This window comes from Geospiza fortis, unplaced genomic scaffold, assembly GCF_000277835.1.
Source record: "Geospiza fortis unplaced genomic scaffold, GeoFor_1.0 scaffold443, whole genome shotgun sequence".
NCBI lineage: Eukaryota > Metazoa > Chordata > Aves > Passeriformes > Thraupidae > Geospiza > Geospiza fortis.
In genome coordinates, this window is record NW_005054335.1 from 5,236,786 (window position 1) to 5,261,736 (window position 24,951).

Below are 24,951 nucleotides of genomic sequence, written 5' to 3' on the forward strand. Positions count from 1 at the left end.
AGAGAGTACATTGCTTTCAAAGATACAGGACAAATGCTTGCACGAAGTGTGGTATCCTGAGACCAAAAAAACCAGAGAAAAACTAGGTGCCCTTGTATTTGAATCCAAAGATTAGAAAATACTAATGCTTGCACTGTAGAGAGGTTCATATCAAGAAGATTCATGGCAGAATGGAGGTACTTCTCAGAACTGATTGATTTATCTGAGATAAGTCTATCTTTTTACCATGAGACTGGTGAAATACTGGAGCAGAGTTCCAGATTGTGGGCTTGCAGTATTTCAGTTCCTGGAGATATTTAGAACTTCACTGAATGTGGACCTAAGCAACCTGATAAAAAGTGACCTTTCTTTGAGGAAATAGTTGGACCAGAAGGCTTATCAAAGTACTTTCCAACTGATGAGATATTATGAATTTTATTTTATGAACTTTGTTTTTCATGCATGTGCTTCTGGAATATTCTCAGAATTTCACCTATTTGGTGTCTTAAAATCCAGTTAAGTTTGTCCTGGCAAGAGACTTGCTTATGCATCTTTGTCCAATTTAATTTTATTTGTTTTCTGTCAGACTAATAGCAATCCATCTTCCCTAATGCAACAGACAACATTGTGGCAGATGATGAAATTTGGACTTCTTGTCCCTACCTAGAAAATTCACAAAGCAATATTATTGTTCCATTTCTTACATCTTTTCATGTCAGATAAGCATCATTTTTATATTGCATTGGTCATCACAACTATGTATGCAGTTGTGTGGTTTTGGACAGAATTCAGTATTGGATTCCAGAGACTTTTCTCTCTTATTCCTTTGGATTCTTTGAAATTTTATTTATGTCAGAACACTGCCCACACATCACAAGTCTCCCCTTCCCCAGTCCTTCAAAAATATGCTGGACTTGTTCACCTTTTTACTGATCCTTTATGTTCCCATTCCTTTTGCATTCTCCTTAAAGGAGTGTATTGATCATATTTTATATTTTATGCTGAGTGCAGTGTATTTCAGATGTCTCTTTAACTCTGTCTCTGTACAGCTTTATTTTGGTCTCCCTGAGTGAATTTAAAATTATGATAAGCATTATTATGATCAGAAATGGCTACTGGCAAATATTTTTCTGTATGTCTCATGTGTTGCTGATTTCTGTTGCAGTTGCAATTTCAAAAAGAAATTGTTTTGATAATTTTTTGAAGTCAGTGTTGAAAATGGATGCAGCTTGAAATGGCTGACCAACCCAGTGTCCATCACTGCACCTACTGGCCTGTAGGACTCTTGAGCTGCACAGAGTCTGGTTTCTTTGTTATTTCAGGTACAAGACAGGTAGCACTAGCATAATTAAATGTGTCCTCAGTATGTGAAAGCATGAGACAAGGACAGTGTATTAAAAACAAAGTATATTTAAACAGGGCTATAAGGGAAGGATGATGAAAACTCTTAATTTGATTTGCCAGTTCAGCTCAGAACCAACTTGTCAACCAACCTACCAACTGAATGACCTATTATTGGACTCAAAATATTCCAGGCTTGTCTACTCTGTTTGGTTTTCTTTTCCATGTTTGTTATGATATTTGTTGTTGTTTTTCTACGCAAGGTGTAATAGCAATATAAAATCAAAGCATTCTTTTCAGACCTCAGCATTTTCTACTAAATGTAATGTTCTTGATCCTTATTTCTGGACCCACCAAATCTTTAGCTTTTAATACATTTCCCTCACTTCTATTTATAAGAGGGTTGTACCAGTTCTTCATTCATGTACCTGTTCATGTCTAACGAATTATAAACTTTTCATGTTCTCTTTATTCATCATGTTGTAGAAATGTTGGTTTTAGTAGTCCAAAAGAACACGACAATTTTATTTCTTGAAGTTTAGTTCTGTTATGTTACAAAGTAGTGTTCCTTGAGATAAATGATAGTTACTAACACTGTTAGTATTTTAACAGGCTTCAAAAAAAAAACCCTTCTAAATTCATCACGTCCATAAGCAAAGAAAAGGTCTTTACCACCTGACTGTATTTTCTTTTTCCAGCTTTCAGAATTCTATTTGAAGATGCTAGTATCATGACAGAAAGCAAGCTTCAAACTTGGGTGAAAGTTATTAATAAGCACTCATGTGCATTAAGGAGAAGATTTTTTTTTTCGTCGGACCAGGATAAAAAATTTATTTGTGTCAGATTCATGTTGCAATAATGGATATAAAACTACAAATAACTAGTTACTTGAGACCAGAACATGTGTAGCAAAGAAAAGGGTATATGGCATATGATATGTTCTTCTTTGCATATCCAGTGCTTGGATGCTTTCATTATGTTTCATTTTAAACTATGGCAAAGAGATAACCATTGTAAAGTGATACTTGTAAGATATTTCCACAACAGCAATTTAGCGTTCGTATTCAGAACAGTCTGTACTGCCCTGAGCTCAGCTTTTGCACAAGTAGGACTTTGTTACCGTGGTGATGCCACAGCAATGCTTTTGACTAAAACCAGAACTGATTAGACTGCATTATATTACCATTCATATTTTACCACCATTGTGCAATATATTACTTGAATTTCAGCTGCCACAGATCTTGTTATGTAAGGGGACAAGTTCTTTATCAAGGTTGGTTGCAGAAAAAGGAGGCCAATCTGTTTGTGCCTTTCTTTGCTCTTCAATTTGCGCTCATTTGGCATATTTTGAACTAATGCTTTTCTAAAATAATATTCCAGCGTTGTGGTTCTGCTCTTCAAACAGATGTGCAGTTGTCTCCCTTATTGGCAGTATGTCTGCCCCCTGTCCTTTATTCCTCTACTGCCTTGCCTTACCCAAGGCCCAGCAATAGGAGTTACTGTGTGTTCGCTGAGTGCACAGAAGTGCACACCCACTGCATGTCCTTGCCACAGCAGGACATTCCTCATCTGGGAAAGGACCCTCATTCCATCACTACCTCATCGGATCAGCCTAGGGATCTTAAGCTTTCTTAGTATTTTTACACAGGTTTTATTTTTCAAGACCATTCTAACCACTTTAAACAAGATAAAAATGAAGCTTAATTATGATAGGAGCTATGAGATACTGGTTTACTGATGTAGTAAATTGGAGAATATAATAATGAAAAATTATATCTAATCAAGATAATATTATTTTGACGGTTGATTAATGTGAATAATATGGTTTTAAAATTGATTTTGAATGTTACTTCATTTTCATTCTTCACACAATAATGCTTTGAGGATAAATAAGCATTAATTGTTTCAGAGACCTTATGTCTGCTGTGTTTTCTGTTAATACTCAGCTGTATTCTTTTGTATTTTTCATTGCACTTCACCATTTCAGAATTTTTAATTTATACACTGCATGCTTTTCTAAAATGAATTCCCTATTTTTTTGTTATGGTACAAAACCTTTTTGAAAACTCCTGACACTACTTTGACCATTTGAAATTAAATTTATTAGAAATATGCAATAACCCTTCCAGTTGACAGTGGAAGGGAATATCTAAGCATCAAAGCAGTGCAGTTCTGAGATGGGGCTGCATTTAGAGAATTCTCTTTTCATACCTGTAATGGATACATTCCTATACTATAATCACTCAAATAGGTTCAGTACTTTCTTCTCTGAGTCTGAAAAGCTCTGTTTATTTCATAATAAAAACATAAAATATAGAAGAATTGTGCTGAGAAATTGAGAATTATGACAGTCTTGTGGAGAAAAGATTAAGTATTAAACAGTTGTTCTTTCCATTTTGATGCTCTGAGAAAACAAACTGTTCTAGCTCTCATGAGTTAAACTTTGAGAAGAATTTTAGGGTTTTCCTCTAATTTTGGTGTTCCCAAAAGTAACTGAATCCAGAAAAGTGAGCAGAATTTCATATTTGCTCCTGGAAAGAAGAACACCTGTGTTTTCAAGCTATGAGCTTTATCTTTTGAGTATCAGGGTGAGATACGGTTGGGTGCTCAGCCTCACTTAGGTGCAGAAATTGTATATTTGGTTAAGGACTAGTGTCACATGAAATAACAAATAGAAATATCTGCCTTTAGCAGGATTTTTGAGAATAATGAAATTCCACTTCCCTTATCTGCTGTCCTAGGGAATAAATAAAAGAGGACACAAGTGTTCACAACTGTTTTCCTTACCTCTGGTGTGTGACAGCTTTAGAGATTTATAAAGAATATCTTGCTCCCCGTTATTTTCCTCTACACTTGAGGGGTACCTGAGACAGGACACCATGAACAGTTAGCTGATGCAACTCAGCAATGTGTTTGTATGAGATCAAAATATCCATTTGAATATTCAGGAATGTTCCCAGGTGGGCTCTTACACAGGGCAAAACATTCATGGATCTGTATGTTCTTCCAATTTTTGTTGCTTATTCAGCTTGAAGGATGGGTCAATAAATTAGTATCATTTTTTCCCTTCCCTGCATCTCACTTCTTCTACACATCACTGAATATAAAATTCCTGTAAAATATTGCTCAGGGGAAGGAGGGCTATTCTCTGTGTGAGCTAAAGCCTGAAGTAGTAGACTGTACTGCTGTTAAGATTCCAAATCATATTTTCAGAATCTTAAAACATCTACATATGTCATTAAGATGTGGGAATCACCATTTAAATATCAAATAGGTACTACTATATGTATTGGTACATTTTTATAATATAATTACTAATGGTTTGTATTCTGACTTACTACTATTTTAGGCTATGTTGTTTACCTGAATTCTGAAAATGAAATAACCAATGTAATTTATTCAACAAAGTAGCCCAGATACAGTACAAAAAGGTTAAACATCTTTCTTAATTTTCTGATGATTTTATGATCCTAAGCTTGCATTTCAAGTAAAATTGCATGTAAAATGTGTCCTAACCGCAATGCAAAGAATAAAAGCTGAACAGTTGATTTTAATGGACTGAGAAGCAAACTGTATTGCTGTCTGAAGGTTAATAAGAGCAGAAGGTCGTTGGTTAGTGTTGACAGTAGAGCTCCTGCTACTTCCTTTTTATTTTAATATTTTTCTGTCTAGATCAGATATAGACTAAACAAGTTTGGGAAATTAGAATAATTGAGGTGTGGAATGATCCCTCCTCAGTCTCTGAGACTACAGACAAGAGATAGGATGTGAATCATATTACAGACAGCATGGCAGAGGGAATATAGATGTGACTGTGCTGCTGGTAGTCTTGACCAATAGCCTAGTGGGGCTGGAGATCCCACCTGGAATCAAGCAGATGTTACTTAAGGTCTGATGAGGGTCACGTTAATGACTGTCACTTCTCAAAACAGTATTCTCCTTGCCTACCAAGGGATTGGACATGAAGTACAGTGTTATTAATTCTGTCTAATGGTCAGTTGGATTTAATTTTATTGTGTGGTTCAGCTTTGGGAATTCAAATCCAAAATAATGATCTTCACAACTTCTGTTCTTGTTGCATATTGCTGGATGTATATTTGTAGTGTAGGAAAACAGTTACTTTTATTTATAAAAAAATTAGTATGCAAATTCTTTGAGACTTAATCTGGATTTTTATAGCATCATTGACACCAAAGTATGAAGAGCTTTGTCTTCCTGTACAAAGTTGGTGGTGGCTCGGATTGGTATTTTTTTTCCTAAGGATCAATTAATGCCTTCCACCATTTTTTTGTTTTGTTTTAAATACAGTAATTCAGCTTAATTAACTTCTTGGTTTGTGAATGCTTATGGTAGGACTGAGCATACATCAAAATGCCATGAAATTTCTTCTTCATCCTCTCATGAGTATCACTCTTACATTTGGAAGTGTTCCAGAATTGCAAAGCAGAAAAATTTCACATTTTCCTGATGCTTGTACACTGTTTTCCAGCCACAAGTAACAGCAATAAATTGTGCTTTTGAAATCCTCAGAGGTGATGCAAAATTGATCCAGTTCTTAGGTTAGGCAGTATAAAAAGATATGTATTCAGGATATCTGAGTCTAAAAACGCTTAAAAAGCTTAAAAATGTATATGAAAGCTGCTTGAAATGAAGGATAAAGGTGGTAAACAAAGTGATTCTGGACTGGGGATAGGCAGAGCTATTAGGAAATAATGAGCAAACAGTAGAATGACTGTTAAAGTGCCTTTTTATGTCTGCGTTATGATTTGTACATGATCTAACGTTTGTGCTAATTAGGAGATCAAATTTCTGTGAAACAGAGGTGTCTCTGGTTAGGATAATACCTTTCACCATCCTCTGTCCCCATATTGCCACAAAATACCTCCAGCCCATTGGTAATTACTTCTTTCCGATATAGAGTATTAATTTAAGCTCTTCTTATAAAAAGCTTTAAAAAGCATCCTGTTTCGAAAATACATCATAAATAAGTAAGATGGGATTGGAAGACTAGCTGATCCTTGCTGATCCGATACAGATGTTGAAATATGTGAAAGCAGAGCTGACTTAAAACACTTTGTTATAAAACGCTCACTAATTTGTTAGCTGCATCCTTGCCAGCTGCCCCCTGTGATCTTCTGTTTTTGTCTTTCGCTCATCATCCGTAGTACCTCCTTGAAACCAGCACTCACAAGTTCTGTTAAAAATCATGATTTTTAATTCATATAAATGTTTCTCAAGTTTGTTTGTTGCAAGTTAAATGCTTTATTGCTCTTCAGGCTTCTGAACAGCCTGTCCTGCCTCTGCACAGAGCCAGCTTCTCCCCAGCAGCCTTCAGAGCCTTGTCCCCAGCCCTTCTTTCTCGAGCTGTTTCCTCTGGCTGGCATGACACATTTCTATCATAGCAAACAGCATGCAATTTCAGGTTTTTTTGGTGGGCAAGCACAGCTGTGCTCATAAATGCATTTCTGCCATATGCCAGTGCCTGGTTCTTTATGGTTTGAATGCTACTTTTTTTAGGAGTAGAGCTGCCTTTTAAATAAAAACGTCTTCTAGTTATGGCTTTTTTTAGGTTTTTTTATTTGTCTGTGAAAGATGCCATATAAAAGCTTAAAAATTTTACAACCACAAAATGTCATTGGTTATTGGGAATCTTGCCCCCCAACCCTCTCCAGCTTGAGGACTGATTACTGTTTTGTAAAAGGCAACAACCCTCCTCTGATTTTTGAAAGCTTTACATGCTAGGTCATCTGACAGGTTTAAGCTCATCAGTTCCAATATTTAAATGTGCTGAAAAATTATTTGTTTTCATATATTTGTATTTACAATAGTGAAAAAATTATCTCTCTTTTTCATATAATTTCTCAGACAATTTGACGGAGCATGGATATTCATGTACATGGCACAGAAAAGATCATACTTGGATAGCTTCACCTAATTACTTGCCTCACTGAGAATTCTGTTTCATTTTTTATCAGGTTGTCTACCTGTATTATAATAATGCTGCTTAAAATGGAAAGCAGTACACGTATTTTGTTTTTAGAAACAAACACCTCAACAAACAAAGCTAATTTTTACCACCGCTCTCTTCCTTATCTAGAGCCATTTCAAAATGAGAAGAAAATATTCTAGGATATTATGGTTTTTGCCTTTACTGCTTATCTAAGCATGGTAGAATTGAGCTAAGATTGCAGTGGGTCATAACTCCTGTAAAGTTGTTATGGTAGGTAAATGTAGTTGTTTTTATATACTGGTTTCTGCTAAAGAGTAAACTAGGAGAGGACTTGCACTGCATGTACCACTAAAGTGTCAACCACTGCATCTGAGTGAAAGCAGGAGCAGACAAAAGTGACGACTTACTAAGCCAGAACTGAGATTATTCTATTCGACACTCCTCCGTGGTGCCTCATTTATAACAGAAAGCATGTTCAAAATCAAAAGAATCAAAATACTTTAATACTTACAGTATTGTATGCATATGTTGTACAGAGTATTGCATGTGATTCTATTAAAACTGTTCTTCCAGAGGACTGAGGAGAGCAATTTTCAGGTGAAGTGATACAAAACCCCTGCATCTTTCATCTCACTGAGGAAATTCTACAGTTCTTCGGTATGAGGGGAAGGGCTCGTGTGACTGCTTCAGAGCTCTTTCAGTGCTAACAATGCAAATTTGGAAGACCTAACTGAGGATATTTTAGCAAGCAGTCCAGCATAGATCAAAGATCATTCAGGAGTGAAGTGGAAATGAGCAGTATTGCAGCAGTTGTAGTATTTTGTAATGGCTAGAAAAATTACTTGAGATAAAAGCAAATATAATGTAGCCTGAATTGGAAAATAAACTGATTTAAGCTTTAATGAAATTTAATTTTGTATTAGAATCCTGATGGAAAAAAACCCCAAGATATCCCCAGCTTTCATTTAGGCTGACCCTCAAATATATTTGGAAAATGAACAGCACAACTAGGACAGAGAGTCAGATACTATATAAGCTACTTTTTTGATAGGATCATGTCTAAAAGAAGAAATTTTTTATACTATGCATTATGTCTTGATACGATCATTCAATTTGCACTGGGAGCTCCAGTGTCTAATATTCAGCTGCCTCTAGATATGCTATTTATATGCTATTTCCTTCCCTTCTATTCTCAGTAGTGACTCCAAGCTGGACTGCTCTTTGATCAATGTCTTGGCCAGGGCAGAAAACAGAAACAATACTCAGAGCCATAATGTAGAAGGTATTGAATAGTTTATTTTAAATAGGAGATAAAATGAAAGCAGTTATAAAGGTACCCTAGATCCCACATATTCATACCCTTTTCTGCACTGTCCTTTATTTTCCAAAGACAGCCTAATAGCATCTTTAAGTGAACCTGTCCCATGTTTATTCCATACCAGACCATCCTTTGTTTCTTCTCTTTTGTTCCCGTCCCCAGACTAAATATGTCTCATTTTTCTTTTTTTAAAATCAGGTTGGCTTTTTTATCTTTAGTACTTCCTGGGATTTTGAGAATGCACATTAATTTTTTTTCTTATGCTTCTTGCAGCATACCATGCATGTACTGGTTTTATGAGAGCTGAAAAATATCAAACAATTTTGATTCCTTTTTAGATTGTCATTCAGTCTTGAAGACTGTTGTTTTCTGACATGTACAAAGCTTATTAGTATAATTTGATTAGAAATTACTGAATTTTCTTTTAATTTGAAATATTGTTCTTGGTGTAAATTTTAATGGTTGTTTTAGATTTTTTTGTCCAGTGTTAGGGATATATGCCTACACACGCTCACAAGGAAAAAAAATTGTGATAACCAACTGTTTACTTGAAACTCACTCTGTTTAAAAATCTCTATAAAGACTTCATAGTAGTGTTATTAAATTCTTGACTATTTCTTCCATAGTGCAGACAGAATATAATTAAATACCTAAAGATCAAGCACTATGAATCACTTTGCATATTCTGGGTTGGGGTTCTTTTGTTTGTTTCTTTGTTTTTTGTTTTGTTCTTTGGTTTTTTGTTTGGTTTTGGTTTTTGTAAAGTGAGATAGTTACAGTCTAAACTGAAGAATGTTGTCATTTTAGTCCTCATTTGAATGCCCTTGTTGCATGTCTCACTTCAAATTTAAATTTGTATTCCTATGGTGAAATTCTGGTCATATTGGAGTCAGTGGGTATTCTGCTAATTACAAATGAAGTCACAATGCAACCTCTTTTCTCCTCGGCTACTCTTCAGAAACCCCCAATCTCACAAAGCTACAAAATGATCTATTGTTAAATAATTTTTATATTTATTTACACAATGTTAACATAAATCCAGTTGCTGGATGCATGCAACTGTATAAAGATTTTTATGACTAGGCATTAATTGAAATACATTTATCAATTGACACACGCATTTTCATTTGAAGCACTATTTATTGAAACGTCTTGAACAGACAGTGCTTGGAAAAAATGCCAGTTTAATGTCAAAATCCATCATCTAGCAATACTATAATGAGTTTTTGCAAAAATAATATTCATACTTCTTCCTGATGCCAGGTATTTGTTTGGATTTATTTTGTGAGATCTGTCAAAATTAGATAATACAAGGAAATTCTGACAGCATAATGTGTCTCATAGTCAGGACTGTCAGGATTTAAGGCCCTGATCCTGTCAGGCTGAGACATGTACAGCTTAAGCATGCAATTGTCTTTGTTTAGGTCCCTTTTTAGCTACAAAACTGAAAATAAAAGCAGAAGCTTGCTGCTGAAGATGTGAAGTTGTCCCACAAATGAAACTTACGCTTCCTAGTAGATTTAATGCTGCTTAATAGGCAAACAAACGTACTAATTTAGCAGTAACAACATGAAGAATAAAATCACAGCTCCACAGACATTGCAAGTGACTTTGATAATGATTTCAGTGAGGTCAGAATATAATTCAAGATTGAAAAGGCAGGTTAAACAAGCAGCATTTGAAAATATAAATTTACAGATTAAGAGTTTACTCAAGATTAAGGAAAGTTTATATCCTATATTAATCAGAACCTCAAGGATAAGAGGTCACCATACAAAAGATGCTGAAATAGCTCAAATATTTTCTGACTGGAAAACACCGTCACCACTGCCCATATTTGCTCATTTTATTCTTGTGTGAATCATCTATAGTTTTTAGCTTTCTTCTCTAGAAGGTAGAAAAGTGAAGGAGACATCTTGGTATTCATGTCACAAGAGGGAAAGTGAAAAAACAGCACTTTCTTCTGATCTGCACTGGAAGAACAGTTGCATGGTGTCACAAAGTTTCTTGTCATTCACATCCTTTCATAGTTTGCTGATATAAATTATACAAACATGAGAAATTATGCATGCCCTGATGAAATAAAATGGAGTAATCCTTGTCACTCAAGTTCAAATCCTTACTTTAGACTACCTAAAAATATGAAGCTTTGAAGCAACAGGGGTCAAGATGGATCTTTTTGATCCAGCTGACCAATTTAAATCATGTTTTAGGTTAGCACTCAAGATTCTCAAGCTGTAAGATGACATATCTAGAATTTTTTCTGAGTGCCGTAGATATGAAGCAATAAGATGTTGGTTTGGTGATTTACAGGAAGGTAATTGAGAGGCATTTCCAAAACCTTAAGTGATATCAAATAATAATATTTAAAGAGAATTGTAGGGGCCAAAAATTACTAGTGTACCCTTTCTCCTACTTGAGTGCTTTAGTGAGAATAAAATCACTCAGTATTTTGATGATAAAGATGGTTTCATAACAGATTTATATAAAATTTCAATTGTTGTTGGAATGCTTTCCAAAACAAATTACTATTTGTTACCGAGTCTGTGCTGGTGAGGTATCATGACAGATAACTTTTGTCTGAAATTTGCTGTAGATGTGTTATTATAGGTATCGTTTGCCTGAGAGTTTGGGTTTTGCTTGGGGTTTAGTTTGGTTTTTACTTTTTTGCTTCTATATTGTTTAAGGTATAGATCCCCAAATGTTGGATTTGGGCTTCTTGTGTACTGTCTTCCTCCTGCCTCAAACAAACAAAATTCTGAGGAGTCTAAACTTTTTTTTAGGTTTTTCAAATACAAATACTTCAAGATCAGGAATTTCCTGATCACTTCTTCAATCCAGAGTGAACCACACTATTTTTATCTCAAAGAACACAAGAAACGAGCTGTCAGTGTAGCCACTTCAGTAAGAAGTCTGAGAAATGCAAAGGCCTCTTAACCACTTCACAAGTTATTTTGGCTAACTTTGAAACAAATCTAGTACTGGTAGAGGACAATGAAGTTAGCCAAATGAGGCTGTTACTGACAGAATTTGAAACGTGAGAGTGAAAGAAGTCTATACCAAAACTGAACAAAAAACTTGGTTGTTAAAAGGGAAAAGGGAGTGGTAAGGGCAACAGAAGATTGGTTTGTAATTCATATTCCTGAGGTTGTGAAATTCCTTATCAGACAAATTTTTCAAATTTGTGTATTATTGTTGATAATTTTGCTTGTCATCACAGCAGTAATACTTAGCTACACCAAGAAATAATGAAATAATGTCACAGATTAACAAATTGGAAAATTCTTTAGGTCTATTTGACTTTGAAATATGCAAGTCAAAACTAGAAAAAGAAAACATAGACATATATTTCTGAAGACTGAACAGCATCATAAATTTTGCTGAAAACTGCTAAAAAATAATTCCATCAGTTGGCTGTAACTGGATTTTCTCTTTTCAAGGATACATGGTCTGACCATGCTGCCTTCTGTCACTGTGATATACTTGACAACTTCTGTAGGAAGGGATAAAGCACAAAGAAGAAAAGAAGACAAAAGCAAAAAGTAAAGAGGCAAAGATTATCATTTTAGCCCAATGTCTGTAGAGCAGTGAAGAGCAGAAGAGATGCACTTGGTAGAACAGAAGAAAGCTCCAAACCCTTTTTTCTGACACAGGGGCTAGAAGTGTGGTTTTATGTCTGGCTAGGCTGTGTGCTGACCTGTACACTATAGTAAAGCATTTTCAGACCTGGGATTCTAGGTCAGCCTGCCTCCTGGAGAAGGTGAGCAACACAGACAATAAAACCATGGAAAATTAAAGGACATCGAAAGTTTTAAACTTTTGGAATTTCAATCCAAAGCATGAATTCACTGCCAAAAGTACCTGACTACTTAAGAAATCTGAAGTTTCTTTTTTTATACTATAGAACAGTATAGCTACTTTTGTGTGTGTAAAGTTAGCATAATTATGTAAACATCATTTTTTCACTACTTTGTTCACAGAAAGGAAGACAGTATGTCAAGGTCAGCTTATAAAGCAAGTCATTGTTCTTTCAATACAAGATTATGTATCTAAAACAACTTTTTTTTTTCCCCTGTACACAGTGGTAACCATTTGGATGAACATATTCTCAAAGTGCTTGCATTTGTCAGTATAGGGAAATACAGAGGATATTTTTCAGTATATACTGTTGAAAAAGGAATTCCTCTCAAAATCAGTTAGGGTACTGAAATGGTAAATTAATTAAACTATGCTCTGTATAGTTTGTGCATAAAGAGAAATACTTTTGTTTACAAATACCTGGGACCAGCTCAGCTACTTTAAGGATGATGCCAAGGAAGGAGAGTGATTTCTGTATCTGTGCTTTGTTCTTTCTGCTGACATTTGTAAACTGTTAAAAGGCAAATCAAGATGAACAATGCTATGGATTACTGTTTGCATTAAATTCTGGTCTTGAAATGAAAAAAATTGCACATCAGAGTTATTAACAGAGGCAAATAGCAAAAATATTGATGGCTTCTTCTTCTGCCTCTGTGTGGATGGTAAAATAGCAGCAAAAAAACCCATGTTGAACCTATGTTTCTTTCCAGAATGATTATGGGGCTTGTGGGGTATAGAAAGTACTTGGTGGGAATACAGAATTCCTTGCCTACCACTAAACTTCTGCTTTGTGGCTGGAGAAGGGGGATGATGTGGACATCATCCCTGGTTTTAAATTTGTCATGAATCCACATAATCAAAAAGGATTTGTTCTTAGGAGGCTCCTCTTTGTGCTAATGTTCTGAGTGATCTCTAGGTGTGAGACATAAAGCTCTGGTGTGAGACTTAAGACTCTTACTTGAGCTAGTAGACTTTTCCTGCAGAGAGATAAGTTTCATGAGTGAGGAGTCAAGCAAAATAGAAAGTTCTGTGAACAATTTAAGAGCAGATCCAGAGAAAAATAGCTAACTGGGTCATGACATAGTGGAGTTCTAGGGAAATGCCTGAAGTCATAGGCTGTTTTCTTAGTAAACTGCTGTAAATGCCTACAGCGTCAGCATCCATGACAGACAAACATACTGAGAGGAATGTGTAACTGTAATTGCAAGTATTCTGTGCACTTTGAAAAGACTGGAGTAAGGGAGAGTTAGCTGATTTTTTTTTTTTTTTGCTTCCTTACAGAACTAATGAACTGTTCAATGGAAGAGGTTGTTACAAAACACTTGGAAGCTTTTTGATGCTTAGGACATAGCCATATGGAGAAGTAAAGTGGAAAGATCAATTACTGCTGCAGACTCTTTCATTACTAGTTTGTCATCAGATATAATAGTCTGTTCTTTTTCAGTCAGGAAATAGAAAATTGAGTATTCCTCTTGTTGCTCTAAGGTCAACACAAAAAGAGAATATAATTTTGTTTTAGAATAAGTCCTTATTTGTTCACTGCTGTTTCTGTTTACTGTTTTGTTATACAACATGGAGGGAAAGCAGAAAGAAAGCAGCAGCATATTTTTAAGCGTGGAGCACAGAAGAATGCATTACAAAAAGACGGGTGACACAGCTACAGTTATAAACTACTGAACAGAACTAAAATTGCATTGAAAAAATATTGCACATAAAATTGAACCGACAGGACAGCTGAATATATTAATGTAAGCAAAGCAGCATCCTGATTTTAGAAGCAGCAACAAAATTTTACATCTGGTTACCTTGTGTAAAAGTGAGAAAATTAAGGGCAATAATAACTGGCTCATATTTCTCTATCTCTGTTTTAGAGAAATGTCATCAAAGGCTGAGTTTATAAATCCTTTTATAAATTATAAAAGTATCTCATGAAAGCCAATATGACTGCATGGCTCAAATTACAAAAGTATTGCCAGGAGTTGAAAATTCAGGAGTTATGTCCCTCAGAGATCACAGTCCTTTGCTTGAGAAAAAAAAAAAGGTTGTGTTTAGATTTTTTTGATCAGTCTGAGACAAGTATTCTTCAAGGTTTTTCTAATCTCTATAGAAATTGCAAAACTAAAAATGAGACACTTCCTGAGCATCCTGTTAGGATATGAGAGTTAAAAGTAGGAACTGTTAGACTAACAGTGATTTTTTTAGACTTGCAATGCTAAGGTTCTTCACAAGCAGGTTTGCAGAATCAAGCCCTTAATTGGCTTGATTAACTTCACTAGTCTTCTCTTTATCATCATCTACTGACAAGCGTAAGCTGCTGAAGTACCATGTTTTTAATAATAATATATTTAAACCTTAACATTGAATAAAAATATTTAAATGTAAACTTTGAATTAAAAAGTTCTGTGTTCTTCTAGAAACAGAGCTGATAGTATAGACTTTTGGAATGGTTTAGGTTGGAAGGTCATCTGGTTCCAATCCCCTGCCTTGAGCAGGAACACCTTCAACTAGACCAGGTTGCTCAAAGTGCCATTCAGCCTGGCCTTGGCCACTTCCAGGGATGGGACAGCCACAGCTACTCTGGGCAGCTTGTTCCTGTATTCACCACACTCTCAGCAAAGAATTTATCCCTAGTATCTAGTCTAAATCTCTCCTCTTCAGTGTGAAGCCATTACTCCTTATCCAGTTACTGCATGAGTTCTTAAAAAGTACTTCTTCAACTGTCTTTTAGGCCTGATTTAGGCACTGGATGGTTCTGTAAGTTGTCCCAGGAGCCTGCTCTTCTCCAGGCTGAGCACCCCAACTCTCTCAGCCTGTTTCCATAGCAGGGGTGCTCTAGCCCTCTGTTCATCTTCATAGCCCTCTTCTGGACTTTCTTCAGCAGGTCCCTGTCCTTCTTGTGCTGACGACCCCAGAGGTGGATGCAGTGTGATCTCAGGAGGGCAGAGCAGACAGATAGAATCACCTTACCCTGCTGGTTGCTCTGCTCTGCATGCAGCCCAGGATCCATCAAAGCCAGGTTTGCTTCCTGGGACTGAGGTGCCCACTGCCAGCTTATGTTGATCTTGTCATCCACCCACCATACCCTTCAGTCTCTCATGGGGAGCACTAGCTGCCCACAGCTGCAGTGCTTCTGTTTTCTGCAAGGTACAGTAGCAGATTTCAGAAAGAAGAGAGGAATTGTGCCACAGCTGGATGTAATAGACATGTCAGGTTTAATAATTTGACTTTGCAGGCTGAGAATGTGGTAGATTTTGTGGGGGTTATTTATAGAATCTAGTCTCACTGACGCAGAGTTTGGGGACAGTTTTGGGCTTACTTTCCTTGGCGAGCAAGTTTTCTTTTGCATAGGAAGACTGCTAACACTGTGAGCCTCAGAAGTGACTAATTAAATTGAGGAGGAAATGTCAAAGAAAGGGGAATTAAACTCATAATGAATGTCTCCTTATTTGATTTGGTAATCATTTTTTTCCTTGCAGTCTGCCTTCTAGCGACGTCACCTTCTTTATGGTTTTATACACTGTCACTTGACTAGTATCAGATTTGGGAAAAAGCATAGGGAAAAGACAAATTAGCAACTCTCCACATTAAATGTTGGCTGCTTTTTGATTTGTTTTCCGTTTGAAATCTACAAGACAAACAGCTGTTAGCAAGCTTTTCAGCACAAGCCCGAAGAGACTTTTGTTACAGCTTAAATCTGTAGTGGCCAACTTTCCTAATAATCTTTGAGTTACTGAATGAAAATATAATTGTCAATAATGTACATTATCGCAGAGAATTATGCCATCAGAGGAAAAGGAGTGTCCTTTAGCAATCAGGCTTACTGTTTCCTCATTTTGAAAGTACAAGTATAAATTCTGATATTATTTTAACAAAAAAGAGTTAGGAGGCCTTGGTACTTTTAAAGAGGGAGGTTTCAGTTTCTTGTTTTAATGGAAAATAAAAAATTATATTTGAAGCCTTGTAGGAAAGACATTTCATTACTACCTGTTACAGGCAAATGTACAAAGCATGAAGCTCAAACACCTTCATTAACCAAGTTCAACACCAAAATCTAGAGCTTTAGTCTTACAATGTCAGTCGCAGTTCCACGTTATGTTCCAAAGATTATCACCTGTTGAACTGAGTAGATAGCTTTGAGTTATTTTTCACAACTATGGCTGGGAATGACAGTTCATCAACTCAGAGGAGCAGCACCTTGTCCTTGTATTCTCTGTCAAACTTTTCCTTTGGTTGGGATCCATCTCACCTGGGTTGATGTTGGCTGGACTGCAATTCCATGCAAAGAATGAAGTGTTCATACCACTACATCTTTTAATTTGATTTTTTTCCCCTGAGGACCTGCTCTATACTACTTTAATAAAAATACCAAATTAAAATTAATCAGGAAAAAAAAAGTATTCTATCTCACTTTTAGCAAAAAAAGAGAAAAGTTCCACACGTTAGGTGCTGCAGAGATTCATAATGCAGTAAGCTAGCAATCCCAGGTTCTGTAATTAGTTAGTGACTTTTAGTGTTTATCAGATTGCCCAGAAAGGCAATGGCCTTTTCATCCTTGAAGATACAAAAAGCCTGACAGAAAAACAGCCCTGAGCAACTTCGTGTAGGTGACTCAGCTTTGAGCAAGGGGTGAGCTCAGTGATCTCCAGAGGTGCCATCCCACCTCAGCAGTTCTCTGATTAATTCAGAACCAAAGAAAACATTCTCAGAGCTTTTCAGAAGTTAGAGTAACTTATTTGAGACCAGAAAGTCCTGTGTGAAAAAGCTCAAATCCAGAATTGGATGTTGTTCAGAGCAGTGAATTAAGAAATTTGAAAACCATTCAGTAACTGTGCAGGTTGCACTGATTATCATTTAGCTATATTTTCCATATGCAAATGAGATATTCAGAATTTAGATCTGAGACTGGCATTCCAAAATGCTTGAACTGTACTGAACAGGACTACTTGCTGAAGTTAGATTGTCTTCAAATATAAAAAACTACTCAAGGGCATTCTCCTGATTGTCCAAAAATGCATAGATCCATATTTTTTCAAGCCTGAATTGATCAGAAACCGCCCAGATGAAAAGAAGATGCAAAATCAGTGATACATACATGTTTCTAGTAAATGCAGAAATAAAAATCCCAAAGGCATTGAATAATACCTGTCAAGTCAGGTAGCTAGGAACAGATGAAAAGGGCCAAAGAAAGCAAGTTTAATAGGCCTAAACATGCTAGCTGCAAACTGCAAATTAAGAAAAAGAAAACTAATATAACACAGAAATTAACAGCTTTTTGGAAGAATCTGCTCATTGCCCAATTCCCTTTCATATATTTATCAGAAACTTGAATGAAAATATAAAACCTTCACTTGTAAAACTTCATTGTGACATAAAACTGATCAGTCGTTTAAATCCAGCATGAAGGAATTAACAGTCCTTAAAACAGACAAAGAGCACAGGCTATACCTCTACATTATGGAAGGACTTTTTTCTCAAAAGCTGTAGCTTAGACAGTAGTTCAGAGGATAACATGCTTTGTCAGAAAAGCTGAAGTGCCTGTCTTGACCTCTTTTATCTGAATTCACCCCTTTGGTTGCACTAGTGTGGGTGTTTGTCAGGTCTACTCTGTGAAGCAGATCAGGGAGAAGATCTAAGCTCAAAACCAAAACAGAATTTTTATCGTTGTTTTTGTAACCCAGTCATTGCCCCAGTTCATTTTGTGGCAGTGCCTACTAGTTGTCTTGAAAGAAAAACAAACTAGAAGAAGCATGTAATTTCTGTAAAAAAGCCCTCTACTTACATTGTACAGCCCAGTACAGGAAAGGAGGGGAGGATTCCTTGAGTGTTGAGAAGTCTTTGGTTAATAGTTTGTCTCTGCAGTTGTGTATTTCTTCCCTTCAAGTTTTTTGCTTAAATAAAAATCATTATGTTCAGGCTTCAATACATTCATAATATCTCTTTCTGGTGTATTTTTTTTCTTATTCTGGTCAGAAAACATTCACATCAAAAGAAGATATAAAGTCAATGATACATGTATAATAATGCTAAATATGTACCTGATAGGAAAGAAAAGGCCAGGCATTGAATAAAAACTTCATATAGCTGGGAACTGATAAGAGGGTATAAAGAAATCAGTTTTGATAGATGGGTATCTTGTTGGTATCAGCCTCAGTTGTAGATAGTTGCATCATCTGTAATTTTTTTATCCCATTATTTATGAACCATATTTCTTTCAGAACATCAGGATCAGCATCTGTTTAATTATTACATTTTTTCTCCTTAGACTTGGAAGATTAGAATAATGTGATCAAGACTTTCTCTCTGTATATATGCAATAACACAGAAATTATTTATAAGTAGAACAATCACAAAGGCAGCAATTCGTGCAAGTTGAAAGTGCAACGGAGCCCCAAAATAGAAACATGATGCCACAGCCCTTTTCTAAGAGTATGTGAAAGTGCTGTCAATTAGGTCTAACGAGCAAATATTTGTAACTAAATGTAGGTAAGAAAGAAAACTGAATTTACGTGAGCTAAGTATTGTCCATAAAAAATCCTAACTTTCCCCCATCTCCCAACAGCTGTTTGCCTGAATGGATTCACTGTTTTGTCTCAAGCTTCTGAAACTTACTCTTTTTTTTTTTTTTTTTTTTGGCGGCACAATGCAAGGATATATATGTTTAGTACTCTTCTGGAAAGGTTTCTGTATGTTCATGGACATTCACTTCTGCTCTGGTGGAAGACAACGAGCTGTCTCAGCAGTTCGTATTTCAGTCTCGCCTCAAAGTGGAACCAGGCTACAGCTTTCCCAACACTCTTACTGCTTAAATTTTTTACACTTCAGCTTTTTGTGCTTATCCCTATAACAGAGAGAAAGTATCCCTGGCACACTCTAACTTAGAATAGGAAATTACAGCATTACAAGCAGCAGTAGGGTCTCAGGTTGCAGAATCTCCCTTGCCCTTTTTAGAAGTGCCCATTACAGCATGAATTCAGTGAACAGGAGCAGATCCATTTACCATCACAGATGCCTGTTTTTCTGTCCCATTCATTCACAATGAAGCTGCATCCAGCTTTTAGCCACTTCTTTAATGTATCATTGAGTTATAAGACCTTTCAGTGTTTTTTAATGTAAACTTCCAAATCAATGTTCCAGGGTCAGAAGGCAGCTTTTTCCTGTTTCTGCTTCTCTGTCACCTTAGTGATGTGTATCCCAGAACATTCCCATGAAAGAGCTGCAGTGTCCATGCTAGCTGCCGGCTTGAAACAAAACAGCCTCATTCCTGAACCCTGTCCTTTTCCTCGATTTATAAGGCTTGTTTATTGCAAAGGCACTAAAATTGCATGAGCTCATGATAAGGAAAACAAATGTTACAAAAAAATTAACTTAACATATAAATATATAACTGTCAAAAAGAGAATGCACCTAAATATGAATACCTTATGGTCAGGGAGAAAGAAGAGATTTGGTGCAAGCATGTCTCTGAAGTGGGGAGAGAGCAGTGATGAAGGATACCCATCAGAGTCTCTGAAGAGCAAAGGAGAGAATGCAGAATGCTCCATTGCTAGAGGTTAGAGGTGGTCCCTTAGGAGCTAAAGGCTGTAATTGGTAATTTCTGTGCTGAGACTGTGTGTATTTACAAACCTACATGTTTAAGTGCTTGCTGTGAGCTCATCACTGGCAGCTATTTTCATACCCATGTCACCTGTCCTGATTGCAAGACTATCAAATTGCAGAGTCATGTTGGGAATAGATTTGCTGAGGACAGTGATGCAAAGGTTTCTGAGCTGGCTTTTCCTCTGCGTCCCATGGAGGGTCCCATGCCCCCTTGGCAGTCATCCTCTTCAGTCAAAAGCAGTGTTGACTCAGCTTGGTGGTTTTCATGCCTGGACACTGGGGCTGAGACTCTCCTGGGGGCAGCCCTGGGAGCAGCCTGCTACTATTTGGGTTATTTGGATTTTCCACCGCTCCTCTCCTTCCTGCTTCCCATCCAGCCCTTGTCTCTCTGTGTTGCTTTGAGGTTGTGCAGCTTTTATCAGGTATCCTGACAAGGATGTATGAGGTTGGGTGCAGTATCACAAACATGTGTTGCTTCCATAGGTAGGCTTCTGTATTTGCATAGCACAGCTCAGCATTCTGTGAATTCATTGTGCCTGAGTCAAGGCCGCTGTGGAGATCTTTGTCCCTTTTATTGAGGTTTTTAAAAGAGCACCTTTAAAGAAACAGAAACTTTAAGCAGAGCAGTTTGTGTCACCATATTTCATTTTTATGGTTCTTAAGGACAATCTGACATTTTCTGCGAAATGATAATGACAAATGTTGCTCTTTTTGCTTCTCTGTCCCTGAAATTGCATATAAAATTCATTTGTGTGTGGTCTGTTAATATCCAGCAAATACAATGTTTAAAAATTAAGTTCATGCCTCTTGTTTATGCCATTTATACCCATTTTTTTCTTGAAGCTGTCTAGTTCTGTCAGATAAAGGAGCAAATGCCTTCCAGCTCAGCAAAGTGCATTTGCAACCTGCTGTCATTAAGCAGCTAAAGCTGAAATATCATGGGGACTTCGCTGTCCCAGTCCCTGTCACTATTCTCTTATTCTGCAGCTACAAAGAGCATGTTGTTACATAACTAACATAATTTTTAGTGTCACAGCAGGCAGCTAGTGAAATGGAAACTGAGAACTGGGTTATTTTAGTTGGGAAAGAAAATGAATATATGAGATTATTCAGATCCACTTTATTTACAAATCGAAAAGTTTTTTGAAGAGCTCTGAAGAATAGCTGTTCAGCAGCAAAATTCTCACCAACTCCATTTAGGCAATAAGAAGTGTCACAGCTCAGATGCCTCTGTTTAAACTCTTGTGCTGTTGTGAATTCATATAGAGATTGCAGTGTTTATCTAAAAACTCTATGGTGGAACGTTTTGCTGTTGCTTTTAAACTGGGTGCTCAAAGTGCTTCTGGTATTTTCACATGCCTGGGCCTAAATAGAAGTGGCCTGATTTGCAGAGGTGTGATCAATTCTAGGTCCTATTGAAATCAATGGGAACTGATGAGTGCTCAGTTCTTTTGAAAACCAGGCCATTTATATATAGGTGCCTAAATATGGCACCCAATTTTGAAAAACCTGGCTCTAAGACCACATACCATCTTCCTCCTTTTGATATCTGGGTCCCTGCTGTAAGAAAGGGTAGGAAGGGTAATGAAGAAACAATTGTAATGAAAATAACCCAGAAATATTTCTGAGTACTTATTACTCTGTAACAATAAAAAGGTTTTTTTTTTAATCATTTAAGGCAAGGGTCCATTAGAGTGGAATTTCCTCTTCTGTATTTACTCTGTTTTGTATTAAGAAGACAAAACAAAGCAAATATCCACTCCTGTGCATGTGCAAATGTAGTTACTGTCTGGGAATGAAAGTTGTAACAAAATAAAATTCAGATAGAAGATAAAGACACAAAAAACCCCCACCCTTGATGCCAGAAAAAAAAAATTAGATTTATTTTTTCCTTCTTATTTCCAACAGAAAAATATATACTGAAATGCATTAGCGGACAAATATTCACTCACTGTCTCTCCTACTTTCTACAATATCATGAAAGCAACTTCACTTAGAATATATTTCCATTTTCCACCATTTTTTTTACAGAATATATAGCAGTTTTACATTTTTTACTCAATATGCTGCAAAGCAGAAAATAATTATGATCTGTTATCACAATAAAAGCTCTGCCAGATAATAGGGTTAGAGGCTTTTGCAAAGCTCACAGCATCCAGAGGAACTCATTTCACCAGTGCCATTAGCATCCTCTCAAGGAAAACATTCAGAGCCTTCAGAACAGATTTTATTTATGGTTACACAACTGTATGAAAACTCATATAATATATTCCAGAAACCAAATACAAGCTGAAGCATTAGAAATTACTATTTTTCATGTTGTGGTCATAAGATTACACTAAGAAAACATTTGGGGCCTATGTCAGGTTTGCAAGCCCCCAGATTCTTAATTTGTGAGCTTTTTGGGGCAACCATAAGAGTTAGTGACTTGTATTTTTGAGGTTGTAGACTGGGTATTGGTGGTACTTCCAATCTGTTTGCCTATAGCCTTGTTCTGTGTTGATCCTCCTACGTTTAATAAGGTGTAATCTCTGAACTTCTTTTGGGATGAGGATTTCTCCTTATGGATCTGCTAGTGTCTAATATTGTTTGAGCTTTATGGCCTTATTTTTGGATGAGGAAGAGGCATAGGAGCAAAAAGGTGATTTGTCTTCTCTTTCCAGCTGACTTATTTTCCTGAGTATGGTAAAACCTAGCCTATGTTTCCTTCTGTTGGATGTTTAGAAGTGTGGGCATTATGAGATTCAGAGAGGAAAATGCTTTTTGTTGTTTTTGTTCAAGAAAAAGCTGCAGTGAAATTTGATTATTATAGTATCACATAATTCTATAGCTGATATTTTGAGAAAAAATGTTAAAACTAGATGTAGTTTAGGGCGAGGATGGAAAATGATGCTTTTCTTTTTAATTTTTAGCAGGAGGCAAATTTTGACCCTGAATTGCAAATAATTTCTGAGCATAATTGGTGCTTTCACTTTAAAGTTGAGATTACCAATAGGTCAGGTTAATGTGGGTTTACCTGTAAAAGTGATGTTGGATCCTTTAATCAATGTCTCTGAAGTGCACTCAGATTTCAAACAAAACAAAGCAACCCTTTGAAGTCAGGTGTAAAAGATAGCAGTGAGGTTCACCTTAGTTTAAGGAGATAAGTACTTTACTTTTGTCAGTGACTGTGTCATATTCATCAATGTAAATGCATTTTAACCATGGCATCCCTCCTTTGACTGATATAAATTTGTGAACTTCAAAGAAGTAAAGGGAAATTCACTAGTTTAGAAGAAATTGAAGACATGGTTTATTGTACTTCAATATGCTTTGGAGCACAGAAATATTCAGGCACTATTTTAGGTGTATCTGATGGGTTACATGTTTTAATGGGTATAATTTCTGGAGAAAGTAAAACCAGGAGGGATAATTATAATGTAAATTATGAATAATGAAACAATTAGGTGATCAATTTCATATAACCTCCCTGAACTGTATTCAAGGACCTCAACATCTCCAAAGACTCTGGTTCCCAATACCTCAGGGTATTTGTGGAAGTTGGTGGGTTCTTATCCAATAATCTGAGAAAGAATGTTAACTCTTTGCTGGCTTGAGGTTCATTTGCCGTGCCTTCTTCCCAGACTTTGTGGAGATCAGCTGCTCCTTTCCTTGCCCAGAGCAGCAAGTGGCCTTTTCATTTCTGTGACCTTGGTACAGACCCACTAAGCCGCTCTCCGCGGGGGCGGAGACATAAGCCCTGCTCTGGAGGGAGCATCCCGATGGACACCACCCCTGGGAAGGCAACTGTGGGCAGCCTGGGAAATAAAAGGACATGGAATCAGAAGGGAGACTAGGAACTTTTGTGCTTTTCATGTGATCTCACCTGCTGCAATACACCTTGGGATGTTAGTCGTATAAAAGCAAAGTTAAAATATTGGCAACCTAAATAGTTTTTTGTGGGGTTAGCTGAGAGGAAAGGAAGTATCTGCACAGTTGAAAGACCCTGGCAGTTTAGATTAATCTTAGGACTTGTAACCATTTTTAGATTTAGTGATTGTTAATGAGGCTTTATTGTCAATTCACAAAATGCTTCCAGACCACATGGATACTTGGTTGCTTTGGCTTTCCTGCAGAAAATCTGTTCTCTGTGCTTAGCCTTCCTAAGCCTCTCTGTTGCTGTTGTCGTCAGCAGTAATACTGGTCCCCGAATGCAATTAGTTTCTGTGTCACATTGACAGCTTTATGTGTTTCTGGTATGTATTACCTGGAGAAACAGGTTTTCTGCACAGATACAATTGTTTTATTAAGAATTACAAGGTCACGTAAAGACAGAACCACATGTCCAAAAGCTTGTGTCCCTTTCCAGCTGTTTGTTAGTCTGCAACCCAAGCCTTGTAATTCTTGTATCATCATATATTGTAGCATTGTTACAGCTACAGATATATTAAACTCATTTAATTTCATTTGAATAGTGCCTGATAGTGTTTTGAGTGGCTGCATTTGTGTCAGTGATGTTTGTTAGAAGTTGCCAGATACAGTAGCCCAAAAAAGTCAAGGCTGTTGCAGCTCCATGTTCCCAGGTCCAGCCAGCAGTGAGGCTGAACCTGTGTTACCCCTAGGTCACACGTGCATGCATTTATATATACATATACATACACAAGGGCATACATAGCCACATTGATCAAAATGGGCAGAAAACATGGTACTCACACAAAAACAGGCAGCCCATTCCTATGTACTGCAAAACATAGATTTGTATAAATATCTACATATGGAACATGGAACCCACCAGCAGCTGGGATCTGGACACTCAGGAATTTTTGAGGAATTCCCAGCAGTAGTGGGAGAATCTTTACCTGGTTTCTCGGTTGGCCTTTTGGGAATCTGCAGGAATAAGATGTATTTGTCCAGCTCGTTCACTTAACCT

The 24,951-nt window shown here is 36.7% G+C and overlaps 1 protein-coding gene across 1 annotated transcript in view; it reads left to right on the forward strand.

Annotated features, from left to right (window-relative positions):
* HCN1 (hyperpolarization activated cyclic nucleotide gated potassium channel 1) overlaps nt 1-24,951 on the forward strand; it is a 165,679-nt gene that overhangs the window by 30,616 nt on the left and 110,112 nt on the right. The gene's annotated exons all lie outside the window — the stretch shown is intronic.